This window comes from Dipodomys merriami, unplaced genomic scaffold (assembly GCF_024711535.1).
Source record: "Dipodomys merriami isolate MVZ:Mamm:240054 unplaced genomic scaffold, mDipMer1.0.p SCAF_384, whole genome shotgun sequence".
Lineage (NCBI taxonomy): Eukaryota > Metazoa > Chordata > Mammalia > Rodentia > Heteromyidae > Dipodomys > Dipodomys merriami.
Window position 1 is genome coordinate 940,356 of NW_027205426.1, and position 15,684 is coordinate 956,039.

The window sequence follows — 15,684 nt, forward strand, 5'->3', positions numbered from 1 at the left end:
TCTCTTTGAACTGAAGAGCTCAGGGACGGCACCCAGGCCCGAGTTCAAGCCCCACAACTGACAAAAAGAAAAGAAAAGAAAAGAAAAGCGCACTAGATAAAATCACTGAGCACTTGATGTTAGCATTGAGAGGAGGATCATGGGAAATTTAGCAGTCCACGTTTCTGCCCTCTGACTGCTGCCAGCAGTATTTACTTCCAAACTTGATTGTCATGTAGACATGGGGTCACTAAAACTTCATAGATACTGAGGGTAATATGTAGAATTCTTTCATTGCATTTTTGCAGTGTTAGCCTAAATGAGGCCTTTCTGAGATTTTGCTTTTAATTTTTAATTTTGTACTTTGGGGTTAGTGCCGGTTTTCTGTGCTGACTTGAAGTTAGCGATTATACCGAGTGTGGTATGAGCAGGATCCGTGAGGATGTGCAGTGTCGCTTGTAGATGGGTCCACATGGGAGTTGAGAAGGGGAAGGAACCCAGCACTGAGCAGCTCATTCCATTTTCTGGTTCTTGTTTCCTCACCTGTGAAATGGAAAAGCCGAGAATCCGTTGGCGTCAGGTTTCTGAACAGCCTTGGAAGATAGTCCACAAATGTGGGACATTCTGGTGTTCCAGTCTACCCGAGCGCTTCCGTTCCTTTCTGCTCAAATGTTGTATGCTTGGCCGAGTTTGAATAGATTGGAGTGTCAGAAGCAAGCAGCGCTCACGCGAATGGAGCTGTTTAATAACGTCCCATGTTCGTGTCCCTCCTCTGTGTCCTTTGCCGAAGTCTTCAGAAAGTTCAGGATGTTGTCATTACAGAATTGGAGGGGTAGGGGAGTGCTTCGGTGCTAATACCGAGTCTTCTAACTGTACCGTGAGGAGAAGGATTTCTCTGGAGAGATGACCTGAGCTCAGTCAGTCTCTGCAGTGAAGTCTTTTCGCTGGCTGCCCTACCTGTGTATCCTTTAGCCACGCTTCCATTTCTCTTGTTCACCCTCTAAACTTGTCAGGTGTTCTGTGTGTGACGGCGTGAACCATTCCTTCAGGAGGCTGGGTGTGCAGCGTGGTAGGAGGTGGGGCCTAGAGGAAGCTAATTGGGTCACCAGGTGCCACATCTAGAAGTTTCTGGGTTCCCAGAGATTGGAGCTACACGGGAGGCGGCTGGCACCTCCTCGGGGTGTGTCTTCCACACGTGCTCTCGTGTCTCACACGCGTGGTGCGTCTGCCTTGGCGTGATGGCTGGAGGCTTGTTGGGGGCAAGTGGAAGTGGGGGGGTGGAGAGAGGAAAGCTGGCCTGCTGAAGTGGGTTGTAGGGGTGATCTTCCTGAGGGCCCCTTGCACGCACGCATGCACCCAGACATCATAGTGAGACCACCTTGAATCACTTAACACGCTGACGGTAAAAACCTCCACAGGACACACTGGATCGGAGTGCGAGGCCTGCGCCTGAGATTGAGCACGCACGTGCCGACCAGGTGCTGCCTTCAGCGCGCTTCTCCACCTGCCCTCGCCGGCGTTTGCCCCCTTCGCTGCCCGCCTAACATGCTGACCCCGCAGACGGTTCCAAGGAGTCCCTGTGCTACTTGCTAGGGGACCTCAGGCGCCCATAACCAGAACAGCTCCTAGCTCAGAAGGAAGTGAGCCACAATGGGATCCCGCCTACTTGATCTGGAGGGGAGACTAGCAGATGAACTTACACTTTGGTCTTCAGAGGACATGGCACCCTTGACTACCTTCCATTTTGTTCTGATTCTTCCCCTGCTGCCCCTCACTCCCCTCAGAGCCTAGCTATGTAGCACAGGCTGGCCTCAAACCACCATTCTCCCTGCCCTCCCTCAGCTTTGCTCGGGCCAAGATCAGCAGGGAGGCACCCCTGTGTGCTCTGTGTCTGAATGTGTCCCAATGCCGCGTCCCCCATTGCAGTGGGGCTGGTGGACAGGGACAGCGCCACCAGCACAGTGCTGTGCTTGACTAAAACGAGGTGAAAGACAGGCTCATTAGAAACCTATCAAAAGCCCAGCGCCGGTGGCTCACGCCTGTCATCCTAGCTACTCCGGAGAGGCTGAGATCTGAGGATCTCAGCTCAAAGCCAGCCCAAGCAGGAAAGGCCATGAGACTCTGATCTCCAATGAACCACCAGAAAACCAGAGGTGGCGCTGTGGCTCAAGTGGTAGAGCACCAGCCTTGAGCTAAAGAGCTCAGGGACAGCGCTCAGGCCTGACCAACAACAACAAAGAAAAGAAAAGCCATTATAAACTTTAAAAAGTGGTTGAAAATTCTTAGGTCTCCATTTATTGATCAGTATCCGCCATGTTGGCCATGTGCGAAGACCACAGATAGCACATGGAATATGCTAGTTTATCACCTTGATCTCCTTTGTGTCTGAATCCGCATTTTCCAGGGGCTGGGTCCCACAATGCTGTGGTCTGTGTAGCTCCATGGAAGGGGTTGAGTGAGAGGGCTTGGAACACGGGGTGTCTCCCCTCTCCCGCCCCGCTCGGGGTTTTGCTACTCCCCAGTCCTAGAGGAAGAAGTCTTGCTTGTGTCCCTCCCGCTCGTGCTCCTCATGGCTTGCAGCATGTGTTCCCGTGTCCCTTCTGATGGCAGCCAGGTCCACCTGCTAGGAAAGCCCCACCGCGCCCTCGCAGCCGAAGATGAGGGGCCATTGCTGGGATCGCATGGCTGGGTGACTGAGGAATCTCTTGGTGCCATTCCTGTCCGCTGAGTGGGAGCTATGGGAGCTGGATGCGAGAGTCACCGCTCACTCCAGCTGCTCCCAAGGCAGAGGCAGGAAGATCCATGACCAGCCCAGGCAGCTTGTCAAAATCCAGTTGGAGTGGGGATTGATGGGCCGTCCAGTGTGCGCTGCGGACTGGCTCCTGGCAGCCACTCTCGTGACGCCTCCCCGTGTAAGGTCCTGTCCTCCTGTGGTGGGAGCCGCGGGGAGACTGGGCATGCCGGGGGAAGTGGCGCACAGCTGTGTGCAGGGCGAGGCGGTGCGGGCTGGCGGGCTGGGGCCTTCCGCTCAGAGCACCGGGCACTGTTTGGGGCAGGGCTCTGTCCGCGGCCTCCCTTGTGTGCAAGCCTTCAATCCAAGGAGCTCATTTATGTCAGTTGACTCAAGTAATAAAAATAAGTGAGGCTCATTATACTTCTATTGACACTCTTCAGGTCATTAATTTTCATTGTATTTTATAAAAACTTCTGTATGGATAAGAAGAAGCCCACTCTTTTGCTGCAGTTTGAAGCAGTGAGTCAGGAACACCTCCCATTTTGGGCCCTCGGTAATCAAGATTGTCAGTCTCAAAGCCCAGTACTACTGGGCTTTGAGCTGGATTGGGCTTTCTTAGATTGCTTGCACTGCTGGTGCTCTACCACTTTAACCATGCCTCCAGCCATGCTTTTTGCTTATTGGTTTTGGAGATGAAGCCTTAGGACTTCTCTGCCAGACTAGAATTGATGTGCCTGCCATCTGCCCCAGCCATCTCTGGTTCTCAGCTCCTCAGGAACTAGTATAACACACACACTCAGCTAGGTTCTAGAGATTTTTAGCTTTTGACTAATTCACATGCTGTTCCCTGATCCGCTTACTTGACTTAAAAAGTAGTACTTGTAGCCCGGTGCTGATGGCTCATGCCTGTAATCCTAGCTACTCAGGAGGCTGAGATCTGAGGATCTCGGTTCAGAGCCAGCCCGGGCAGGAAAGTCCATGAGGCTCTTAACCTCCAATAAACCACCAGAAAACTGGAAGTGGCTCAAGCGGAAGAGCACTTACCTTGAGCTGAAGAGTGCAGGGACAGTGCCCAGGCCCAGAGTTCAAGCCCCACGACTGACCAAAAAAAAAAAAGTAGTACTTGTTATTTCTAATGTATTTTCTGTGGAGCTATAGTTAAAGTCCTTTGATTTTTCATGTACTATTATTATTCAAGATTGGATTTATGTACAAGTAGGAAAAGAAAGACAGGAAATACCTAGACAAGGAACACTGGGAAGGAATGCAATATGTAGATAACTTCCAAGGTCTTTTTTCCAACTCTGAGATTTTCCGATTGGTGTGTGGTGTGAGCTTCACCCTCCCCTGGCCCGTGATGTCCCACTGGCTTGCTTCTGTCTCTGTCACTTCCTTGGCTGCTTGTCCTCCCAGACCTGACAGAGATGGAGAAACCTATCATTTCACGTCAGCCTTTATCTAGTACGTTTATGGTTCCCTACAGGTCACACATCTTCTGTTTGACGCTGATACCCCATCCTGTGACTTCATTATTCCTCATGGGTTTAGAGCCTTCTTTCCTTTACTATGTAATACGGGTCTCTGAAGAATTTTTGTTGTTGTCTCTTTTTGGCACTGGGGATCGAACCCAGGACATGGCAGTTGCCGGGCAGGCGCTTTGCCATCGAGCGACATCCCAACCTGAGGAAGGTTTTCTAAGCTGAAAATAGCTTAAACGATAAAGAAGGCATTTTGGCTTAACCGTTTTATTGGCATCTTAATACTTTGTAGTATCCTTTCAGATGTGATACTAAATGACCTTTTTCCTTACTGGAGGGTGAGACGAAACATAGGTATATGGGAAGAGTGAGGTGGACAGTACAGATTATTTACAATTCAGATCGGCCCAGTAAAAGCGATGTGCTATTGACAGCGTTTTCAAGAGAACGTTTGTGACCTGGTGTGTGTGTGTCTGAGTGTCTGTCTGTCTTCGCACGGAGCACGTGTTCAGAGCACTAATTCAGCGAGCCAGTCGGCTTTTCAGCCCTCATCATAGTGGTCCCGAGTCTGCTCATGTGTGCTTCCGGTAGCAAATCTATTGCACGACATGTGCTACTTAATTGATTCCTTACTAGAATTTGAAAAACACTTGATTGGAATGAGGACAGTTTTGATGCTAGTTAAAATCAGAAGGCATTGCGTTTTAGGTGCTTCTGTTCATCTGTCACCATAAAACGAAGGCCTTGTGGAAAAGAAGTCTTTAGGGATGTAAATTTGTCCACGTGGCGGGGGATGGGGCTTCAGTTATGTAAGAATTAGAAGTTGGCTTCCCCCCCCCTCCCCCTCCAGCACCTGGATTTGAATGGTATTAGCAAATAGCTAGTAGATTCTAGAACCAGTCGCTGCCTGTCAGGAACGAGAGTGAGAGCGAGGGGAGGGTTTATTCCCCGGTTCTCCTCGCTGGTCTGGAAAGCTAGGACGGCTTTATGTAAATGGCTCTCCCGGCGCCAGCTAGCTGTGACTGCTGTCTGGCTGGCCCAGGGCAGCCAGGAAAACGTGTCGTGGATTTTCCATGTGGACTGGGCAAGAATTCAGCCTCTGGAGTGGCTGACACATCCGAGTGGGCGCATTAGAATAACAGTGGGGAGAGCTCTACCACGCCAGTGGACGTGTGCGGAGCGGCTAGCCTGCGAAGCTTCCAGCTCCGCCGGGGCAGATGGTGCCTATTGATGCACTGGGCGGCCGTGGGAGGGGCCCACCGCACGCCGTGGCCGCAGAGCCAGGGGTGGACAGGCCGCGTGGGAGGCCGGGCAGGGATTCTGATTCTAGGCATTTTCACTTGACACAGTCATTGTGAAGATGCACTTGACGTGTCCCGCGCGCCTCCCTGGCATACTCGGGTGACGCGTGGGGCTTTTGTGGTTCATGGGAGTTGCTGCACAAACTCCACCACAGATGTGCAGCATCGCGAGCAATCTGAGTGGGTAGCCAACCCACGGTGCTCCTGGTTTGTTCTTTTTCACGAATATGAATTAAACAAGAAATGGTAGACTCCAGAAGGCTGTCCCAGAAGTCTGCATTAGCTCTAATGTTTGCACAAATGAACTAAGTAGCAGTGGTTGACAGAAGAGGAAGTCCTTTTCTCACTCCACAGGTAAGAAGGAGACTCAGGTCCTTGTTCTTGGGGTCTCTACCCCCCACCCCGCCCCCAGGTCTTACAGCTCTGTCTCAGCATCAGGAAGCTTGGCTGGTTGGTTTCCACTCCTGGCAACGACAGGATTGATGGATGAATAGTGTTAATGTTCAGGGAGATTTGGGGGTGCCATATTTGGATTTGGTCTTTGAAAAAAAAATGTCCTTTTCATGTGTTCAGAATGTCCTCACATGTAAATGGAAATGCAGGGGACTTCATATGTGACTATTACTTGTGAACATGATTTGCTCATACTACATGTAAATCAATTGCAGGTATCTTTTAATTCTAGTCTGTTTCTGTATTTTCAGTTACACTGACACCAACTGGTGTATGCAGAGATGGTGTTTGTAACCTCACTTAACTCTGAAGTTCTAGTGTAAATTCGCTACTTTGAGTTACCATTACAAATCAGACTGCTTACACAAGTGACTAGGCTTACATTAGATAAGATGTATTTATAGAGAGAAATAGAACATTGTTACATCAATATTCATATTAGATAATACATATATAACATGGTTCCACCCATATCCATCCCATATTTAAATGTATCGCAATTTTAACAAACTGAACTTGAGTCTAAAACTAATGAATATTAACTAGCAATCCCATTGCATCTAATATTTTATTTCTTCAGGTTTCCTGAGGATGCATAGCCTTTTGTTATTTTGAATGTCTGAGATATGTATACAGAAAGAACTCCTATTGCAATACAAATAGCTATTAAAGATGTTGGCCATTATAGTAGAGATAGGGAGGCTTATGTGATAAATAAAGAGCTGCAAAAATGCGTGTGCTCTTTTTATCAGGATTTCCAGAGGACCTAAGTCACTGATGGGTAGACTCATTTGGGGACAAGGTGTAGGATGAGGTAAAGAGGTGGGGTTAGCATGCAAGGTGGAAGAGAGGAGGCAGGCGGCTCTCCCCTGTGCCCGCTCTCTACAGAGAAACAATAGGCTCCCCTGCAGCCTGGAGCCCTGGGTCCTCCGCAGCGGTCACTCACCGTGGCTTCAGACGTGGGGGGCAGCGGCCATGGACGGTCATGTGTTGGATGTCAAGCTGTCGCTAGCTCATGGTCTTACACCGTGGGGCCCGTGCTTTTAACATGTACTGTGTCTGTGCACATATACACGTGTGTATGAACATATCCCTCAACATGCAGTGTATCTGTGTATACTCACATGCGTACAAACTTTCAATATGTGTGTCTCTGTGTGTACACTATGCATACACATACTTTAATATGTACTGTGTCTATGTGCATATACACACATGTGCAGGTGCATATACTTTTAACATTGCAGTGTGTCTGTGTGCATACACACATATGTAGTTACAAATATTTTTAATGTGTGATGTGGCTGTGGACATACATACATGTATATGCATATACTTTTAATATATTGTGTCTACACAAATACATATATGTATGCATGCTTACATACAATATAATTTTTAGTGATTTTTCACTATAAAGTAGGTAAACCATATATTTTTGTGTGTCTTTTTATCTTAACAAACAATTTCACTGTGATTGACAAAAAGATGACAAATCAATGTTGATTAATTTTGAAGTCAGTTGGGGAGAAAGACAACGATGCTCAAATGTCTCCTGAACTATTACGCTGCCTGGGAAAAGGTTGGCCTGGGAAGATAATTGAGGCAGATGGAGTTTTTTACATCTTTTTACAGAAAAAGAAGGGAGTTGTTAGATGAAGAGAGTGATTTGGCTGGGTGAAGGCTGGGGGGGGGGGGGCGTGTCATAGCAAGGGAAGGGGAGGGGGGAGGACACAGGAATGTGCTGTATAGACAAGCCCCAAAGGAAGCATGAAAGGAAATTACAGAAGACATGGTGGGGGCAGAGGACATGTGAGACTTGGGGAGCTGAGTGTAAACAACCAAAATCCGGATGATAAAAGTGTGAGTTTTGAGTTCTTCTGTTCCTTTTAGGCGGTTGGATGTATTTAGCAAGCAGGGTAGAGTCACACAATGTTTGCAACACAAGGGACGCTCATGGATAAGTAGTTCTAACCTTGCACTGTGTGTGTTAACTAGTTGGGATCACCTGTGATTGCAGTAGGCAGTTCTTTTTTGTGGGATAGAAGGCAAATCCGACAAAGTTGCCTTTGTCTTGGCTATGCACCTCTGCCTGCCCCATGCTTTTGTCTCTGTGTAGAGCCAAACTTTTCCTTGTTCTAGGCTAAATACCCTGCCTCTCCCCCAGCCAGCTTTCATACAGCACATGGTTCCAGAACATTCTTTAGCACCGTCATCCTCTCCTTTAATCTACAGGGCGATGTTTAGACAAAGACAGTATTCAAGAAATACCTCATCACCCCTTCTAACTATATAGGGTATTATTCTTGGCAGCCATCTTAAGGTGTTCAAGTTTATGCAAATTTACAGCTATTCGCACTGATAACCTTTAATATACTTGAATATTTGAATCAAGAAGATTTCTTTTTTTTTTTTTTTGTATCTGTCTCTTTAGAAAGCAGTGTGTGTGCATCTCCACAGATTGTAATTTCTGCCTGAGTATTTTGAGACCTTGATGGCTTTGTATGTGATTTGAAGTGATGCTCTTTAGGAATATTGTTACATGCCCATTTCTAGTGGTTTGTGCTTTGTTAACAATGAAACATACTTCTTTTTGGGCTGCATTACTTGAGTTGCACTTGGAGTCCTCTTACAGTATGTTGTCTGTCGGCTTCATGTGTATACTTACCATTTTCTTTAGTAGTATTTATGTTTAGCATGTAATTTTTTCCTTCCTAATTTGCAGTTCTTCTGTGATGCTTTGTTATAAGGAATATCTTTTTTTAATAATACCTGATGGATTTTTTTGGTCTTCTTTTTATCATTTTGAAATGGAAGTAATTTTTTTATCCCTGGTTGATTTTACCCTTATTTCTTTATTTCTGTAACTCTAAATGCTAGTTCCCATGTTGTAATATTCTGAGATTTTATTTTAGTTCAGAATATTTTAAAGGTGATGAATCCTCAGTTATTTTAGCCTGCCTATGGGTTTAATTTTTTTTTTTTAGGACATTGCTGATTGCCACATCTGATTTTCCTCATAGAAGCTTTTGTTATTTTTGTACCTGTAATACAGTTTTCGTGTGTTATTCTAAGCCTTTGCTTAGAAGTAGTGTCTTTGTCTATTCTTATCGATTGCTAGTTTGACTGGCAATAGAATTCCAGGGTAAAAATAACTTCCCCTGAGCATGGACCATTGTTTCCTCTAGCATAAGTCTGATCTCATTTAATTCTTATTTCTTCATGATAAGAAAGCTTGAAGTCATTAATATGTTCATATATATTGCTCTCTGAAATCTTACTACAAGATGTCTTAGGTATCAAGAGATTTAATTTTGTTTTACTTTATTGTTTTGATATTCATTGGGCCTTAGTTATTGGAAAATCTGTACATTTTTCAGCCCTGAAAATTTTTTTAATTGTTTCTATTTGCTCCCCCCTTCTTCAAACTCATCTTAATTAGCCACTTTTATTAGTGAACCAACATGGAAACCTTGAGTGCCTTTCGATTTCTGTAGCGAAATGACAGCTATCTTTTGTAAAAGCCCTTCTGGGCTTTTAGTAAATTCCCTTATTATGTGCTTGTACTTCCTTAGATATCTAAAACTAAGAACGAGTACCGTGTAGGGTATAAAAATGATGTCCTCTTTCAGGCGTTACCCAGGTATTGAGGAGTCACGGGATGCGAGGGAGATGTGGCTTAGTGTCACGCCTGGCCTTGAACGCGCTCACTGTTCGTGGCTGTCCTGTCTACCGCCAGGCCTGCATCTGCGCCTGCGCGCTGTATGCAGCAGTGATCTGGCTGAGAGTAGCTTTAGAATCTGTTATCATGGAAAAGATGAGAACTCTGGAAGACTGCATGTAATGCCAACTTCAGTAGGTATCTTCCCTACTGCCTTGCTCCTCCCCACCGCCTTGCTCTTCTCATCTCTTCCTGTTCCGCCCCTTCCTCTCTCCTTCGTTCCCCTCCACTCCCACCTCCATCTCTTTCCTTCCCCCTTCTCCCCCTCCTCCTTCCGCTCCTTCCCATCCCCCCTTCTTTTCTCTCTCCTCCTTCCCCTCCCCCCTCTTCCTTTCTCTCTCCTCCTTCCCCTCCCCCCTCTTCCTTTCTCTCTCCTCCTCCCTCCTTTTCCTTCCCTTTCCCTTCATCCTTCTTTTCCCTTTCCCCTCCTCCCTCCTTCCCTTCTCCTTCCCCGCCCTCCTCCTTGTTCCTTCCTCTTTTCCTGTCACCCCTCCCCCCATTCTGGAGGCTCTAGGTTCAGTTAAATATTCTCATGTGGCCGAAAGCCAGCTTTCCAGTAGGCCTGAGCTGAGCATGCTGCTGTTGCTTAGCAACTACTTGTGAAGTCTTGTGGGCTATAACTGAATTATAAATAGGATTATGAGCAGAAGTGCATTGAAATTGAGATTGGAAGGAAAGGCACACTTTTTTTCCCCCCTCTCATTTGAATTTTTTTAATGCAGTTTTCAGAAATCTGGCTGAAAAGTATTGAGAGTATTTCCTTATCAAGAAGTCAGGATTCATAAAAGTTTTATCTGTAATTATACATTTGAAAGCCTGGTGGTGATTACTGGGATCAAGTCCTCTGTAATGAAGAAATGGTAATTCATGCAAACTAGAGAACTGCTCTAACATTTGTTGGGCATGCATGTAGAGCTCAGTGTCTCTTCGGTATATGCACAAAAATTCTATGTGCAATAACTTTATATTACAGACTATGTTGTCCATATTTAGGTATTTATTTGCTACTTATTTCTTAGTAGTGAGGTTGGAATTTAGAACCTTCTAGCTCTTAGGCAGGGTGTTTTAAAGCTACAGATAGAACTAGAGACTGGATATATATTACATGTAAATGTAACATTAAAAAATATAAAATGGTATGTTAGGTTTCACAAATTATTATTTAAAATGTGTGGTTCTTGTTTTATATTTTTGTATTAGTTCTGAGGCTAAAACTCACTTGATCCTTTTTTGGCTCACTGCTAGTTTTCTACCACTTGAGCCATGCTCCCAGGCCGAGTGTTGTGTTTGTAAAAGCATAGGGAAACTTTATTTCAAAATCTAGCCATTCTTCTGAAATGAAAAGAACATTTATGAGTAAATCAGTTCCTCACTTAATTTTCCCCGTCCTTGAATTGACCTTTTATTATGTAAAACTAGCTTGCACTCCTGTGGATTGAAGGCCTGGGCTTCTGAGCTTGATTTGAAATGGAAGTAATTCCTTGTATGCTAATTTAAGATACAGGCATTTAGCTTTTTGAAAGTAATATCAGGTATATGAACTCATTTTCATTTTAGAGAACATTGACCAAAGAAAACATTTGAAAGCTTAATTTTCCATTTCACCAAAATGCATTGATAGAAGGTTTGATAAGAAACGGATAGACTTGCCTGGCATTTGTTGTGAGGCTTTGGCTTGATCCTCAGCTTCCTGGAGGGGAAAGGAAAACAGAAAAATAATAAGTGTGTAGAGCATTCGCCTCCCCTCCCTTTCTTTCCCTCCCTCCCCTCCCTTCCCCTTCCCTCCCCTCCCCTCCTTTCTTCCCTTCCCTATAACATCATCTTTCCTTGAACCTTTGTTAGTGGGCTAACCATTGAGTTATAGCCAGAATGGTGAAATACATCTTGGAAAACAGAAGGAGAAATTTTAAGTTCTGTCAGTTTTCATGTTTCTGCACTTCAAGCCTAATCAAAAACCAGAAATAGAAGTGTTTAATGTTTAATTATGACTTGACTCCTGCACTAAGGTAATGCATTTTCCTCACTGGTATTATTTGAACTTGACTGGGAAAATAGTTATCGAATTCCTGTTGTGTATAAAACACAACACTACTGTGTGCTGGGAGAAGTTTCTGTTTAACGAATAAAGGAGAGTGAGGTGCTGGTGGTTTAGGCTTACAATCCTACTCAGGAGGCTGACAGTAGGAGGATGGTTAGAGGTTTGTCTGGGAAGAAAAATTGCAAAAGCAAGACTAGAGGTATAGATCAAGTATCACAAACCCCAGAACTGAAAGAAAAAGAGGCAAATTCCTCTATTATCTAGAGGTCTGCTCTGACAAGGTGTTTAACTTTTGTGTGTTGTTTTTTGTTTTTTTGTTTTGGTTGGTCATGGAGCCTGAACTCTGGGCCTGGGTGCTGTCCCTGAGCTCTTCAGCTCAAGGCTAGTGCTCTACCACTTGAGCCACAGCGCCACTTCCAGCTTTTTCTTCTTATATGGTGCTGAGGAATCGAACCCAGGGCCTCATGCATGCAAGGCAAGCACTCCACCACTGAGCCATCTTCCCAGCCCAACTTTTGTGGTTTTAAAACATGTCAGTTTTTTTTTTTTTTTTTAAAGATTGTGAAGTAGTTGCAGAAAAACGTACTAGAAAAATGCAGTTGTTGAGATCCTGGGGTTTTGAAAGTGCTTTGAATTTATTAGAACTGTGATCCATGTGTTTCATTATTCGCTTGAAAAATACAACCCTTACATGTAGATTTTGTTTGTGCACACATGCGTGCACATACGTGTGAAGAAAAATAGATAATGCCATTGTTACTTAGAAGTGGCCCATTCGTTTAGCTTTTCATTTGTTTTTCTTCAGTGAGCACTTAAGAAGAAAAGAGATCAAATTACTATTTGAGGTGATAAAGTGAGAGGCACATTTCCCCCAAGAAAACAAAGTGTGTTAGCTGTTCCTTGTTCCTGTGTGTTCACACCTGGTCTAGGACGCATACAAAAGTCATACAGTGTCTATTTTTAGGCTGTTGCCAGGCAGACTTCAAATTTCTCCTCTTATGGTTACCGACGTGGGCTTCCTGATTGGCCACGTGGCTCTGCTGCCAGCAGCCAACCACAGTGACTATGCAAATTGTATTTCAGTTTCTGTTTGTGTGAAAGAACTGATAAGATGGCTGCCAGGGCTCCCTTTGGGGTATGTGTATTGTTTTAAAGATGGCTTTCTTCAGGGTGTGGTTAATAAACCATTGTAGATAGCTTTTAAAGGGGGTGTTTTAAGTTTGAAATAGGACGTCACACTAGGCAAGCTTTAGATGGCTGACAAACCTCAGTGTTAGATTTCATCAGTTCGAATGGTGCTAGGCAGTGCTTCTGTTAGGCAAGGCCTGCTGGGCATAGAATATTATACTGCCAGGTTACGTTAATTACATTATTTTTATATGAAAACACGCCAGCATGTTAGCTTTTATGTCTATTAAAATGTTCTAGATCACTGCCTTTGCTTTCTAAAAGAATAACTTTTGCACTTCAAGAGTTGTTTATACGTGCTTTGTATGTTCCTACTGGTTCCTTTTTAACTAGTATCTACTATATGCCCAGACTCTATAGTACATGATAATAATGTCAGGATACTTCTGTTTTTGTCCTTTGTGACACCACCTCATTAGCTTATTAGAATGCCAGCATATTTAAGGTGCTTTCTGACATGAAATCATTGACACATAAAATACATAAATCCTACACTGGATACATGAAAAGGTGGGTCCAAGTGTCATGAAATGATCTATCCCCTGGGTATTAGAGTGCATTCATAGTTGTCACCTCTGACGGCGCTGTCCGATGCAGTGAACAGTGACTGGACGATTAATGGATCAGGGAGTCATGGCTAAGGCGGGACCGAGCCATATGCAACTCCAGAAAGTTCGAGAAACAGACCTCATGTAAAGACACACTTAGCAGCATTACTTACATGTAAGTATTCAGGCTCTTCCATTGCTAGTTCATCGGAGGACGTGTGTCTCGCGTAGGACTTCCTGCTTCTTTGGTAGAAGATGGCCGATTCACGGGTGTGTCCACGCGCTGAGGACGGTGCCGGTCTCATCTCCTCTGTGGCTCTGCTCTTTCGTGTCGGTGTTTCGGGCTTCTCTCTGTTTCCTAAGCTATAAGCACACTGTGGATTGCGTCCCACTTCGGAGCGGGAGTGACACGTGGCTGGTCTGTGTAGGTGAGTACGGCACGGGCGCGTGCCGCCTCTCCCACGAGCACAGCCACCCGAGGCGCCCGGCCCCGCCCCGCCCGGGAGTCCGGAGCCACTGACCCACGAGAAGAGGCTTGGGGAAGAGCAGGTGGGGAACGTGCAGAGCAGCGGTGCTATTTTCTGAAATGCCACGCACGGATCATGGCACTTACCCTTCAGTGAACAGTCCCGTGGTTTCTGTTGCATCCACAGAGCTGTGTAGACATCGCCACGGTCCTTCTCCATTCCTGTGCCCTTTGGGAGCTGCTCCTGGCTCTTCCCCAATCTGCTTCTGGGTCAGTCTTCTCTGCCCTGCTCTGTAGGTGGAATGGTTCCGGGTGAGTCGTGAGGGAGGGAGGGAGGGAGGGAGGGAGGGAGGGAGGGAGGGAGGGAGGGAGGGAAGGAAGGAAGGAAGGAGTCCTTCCGTCGTCTGTCTGGTTGGAACAGGCAGCAGTACTTGGTTCCTTTTCATGGCTGAGTGATACTCCACTGTTTGGATATGCGATGTGCCAAGCATTGGAGTTGTTTTCGGTTTGGCGCCATCGTGAGCGTTGATGGGCAGGTTTTTGCCTGACTCCGCACAGGACATGTTTTTGGTCATTTTGGGTATTGAATTTGGTAAGTTAAATGGAAACTCCACACTTAACAAACTGAGGATTCCCCCCCCACACACACACATACTTTTTCCCTCTCCTCCATCCTCTCCTCCTTCTACCCCCCCCCCCCCCCCCCCCCCCCCGTCTCTTTCCTTCCAGTGTTAGGTTCTTGTTTTTCCTGAGCATATTATTACCTGCAGCTTCCTTGTGTTGCGCATGTCTGGTTGGCCCAGCGGCTTTTGTTGATCACATGGGCCTTTCTTTCCCTTGGGCGGTCCGCTGACTTCCATCAATTGGCTGTACTCTGAAGGCTTGTTTCTCTTCCATTGACCTAAATACTGATCTTTGTGCTAGTATTGCCATATTGTTTGGATTATTATAGCTTTGTGTAGACAGTTTTGAAAATAGGCAGTGTGAGTCCTCTATGCTTCGTTCTTTGCTTTCTCCCCCTCCCCAAATTGTTTTAGTTATTGTCAGTTTCTTCTGGTAGGACTTTTAGGGTCAGCTTGTCAGTTTCTTCAAAGTAGACAGCTGGGGTTTTGATAGGGAGTTGCTTGGAATCTGTAGCCCAATTTGAAGAGAACTGACAGTATTACATTGTTTTTTTCTTTTTCCTTTTTTCGTTTTCCGGGGATTAAGTCCAGGCCTCTTGTATACTCTTTAATGATCCACTCAAGAAAAATGTGACAAATATATTTAGTGAAGTAATTTCTTAATGCCTGAGGCAGTAAATGTGTGGCCTTGATGAAGGCATGTTACGGGAGTAACTGCGGCAGCTTCAGGGCATGACTGGCTGTGGACTTTGGTAAGGGGGGCATACCTGGCTACCTCGCAAGCTGCTGTGGTTTGATGACTATTTCCTTGCTCAGGCTGGCTGAGCTCCTGTGATCTCCAGGGTATGTGAGTGCTGGCGTGCAGGCGTGGGCCCCTTCCTGCCTCCCCCGTGTATCTGCATTCATGGAATAGAAGCTTAGAGAAGGGGTTTCTGAGGGGCGTCCACCCCAGCACCGAGGGCCGCAGTGAGCCATGGTTTTCATGGAACCAGAATCTCAAGAGCGGGACTGCTCCCGCTCGCTTCAGGAGCTGCTGCTGCTAAAGAAAACACCATTTCCTTGTTAGATACACAAAACGTCTTTGGTTGAAGATTCTCTGTTCCACATCTTCATACTCAAGCTAATACCGGGATGCAGATGACGAGCAGTGCGAAT

The 15,684-nt window shown here is 45.8% G+C and overlaps 1 protein-coding gene across 6 annotated transcripts in view; it reads left to right on the forward strand.

The window, feature by feature from the left end:
• The window catches only part of LOC138805080 (activating transcription factor 7-interacting protein 1-like), a 59,867-nt gene that overhangs the window by 12,078 nt on the left and 32,105 nt on the right, over window positions 1-15,684 (forward strand). The window contains exons 1-2 of one of the 6 annotated variants that reach the window (XM_069989659.1): window positions 13,668-13,868; window positions 14,094-14,218. The exons of 2 other annotated variants lie outside the window; for them this stretch is intronic. The gene's annotated coding sequence lies outside the window, so the exon portion shown is untranslated. Of the gene's footprint in view, window positions 1-5,532; window positions 5,847-12,798; window positions 12,840-13,591; window positions 13,616-13,667; window positions 13,869-14,093; window positions 14,219-15,684 lie in introns of those variants that run through there. 3 more of the 6 variants (XM_069989658.1, XM_069989660.1, XM_069989662.1) reach the window with 3 other exon arrangements.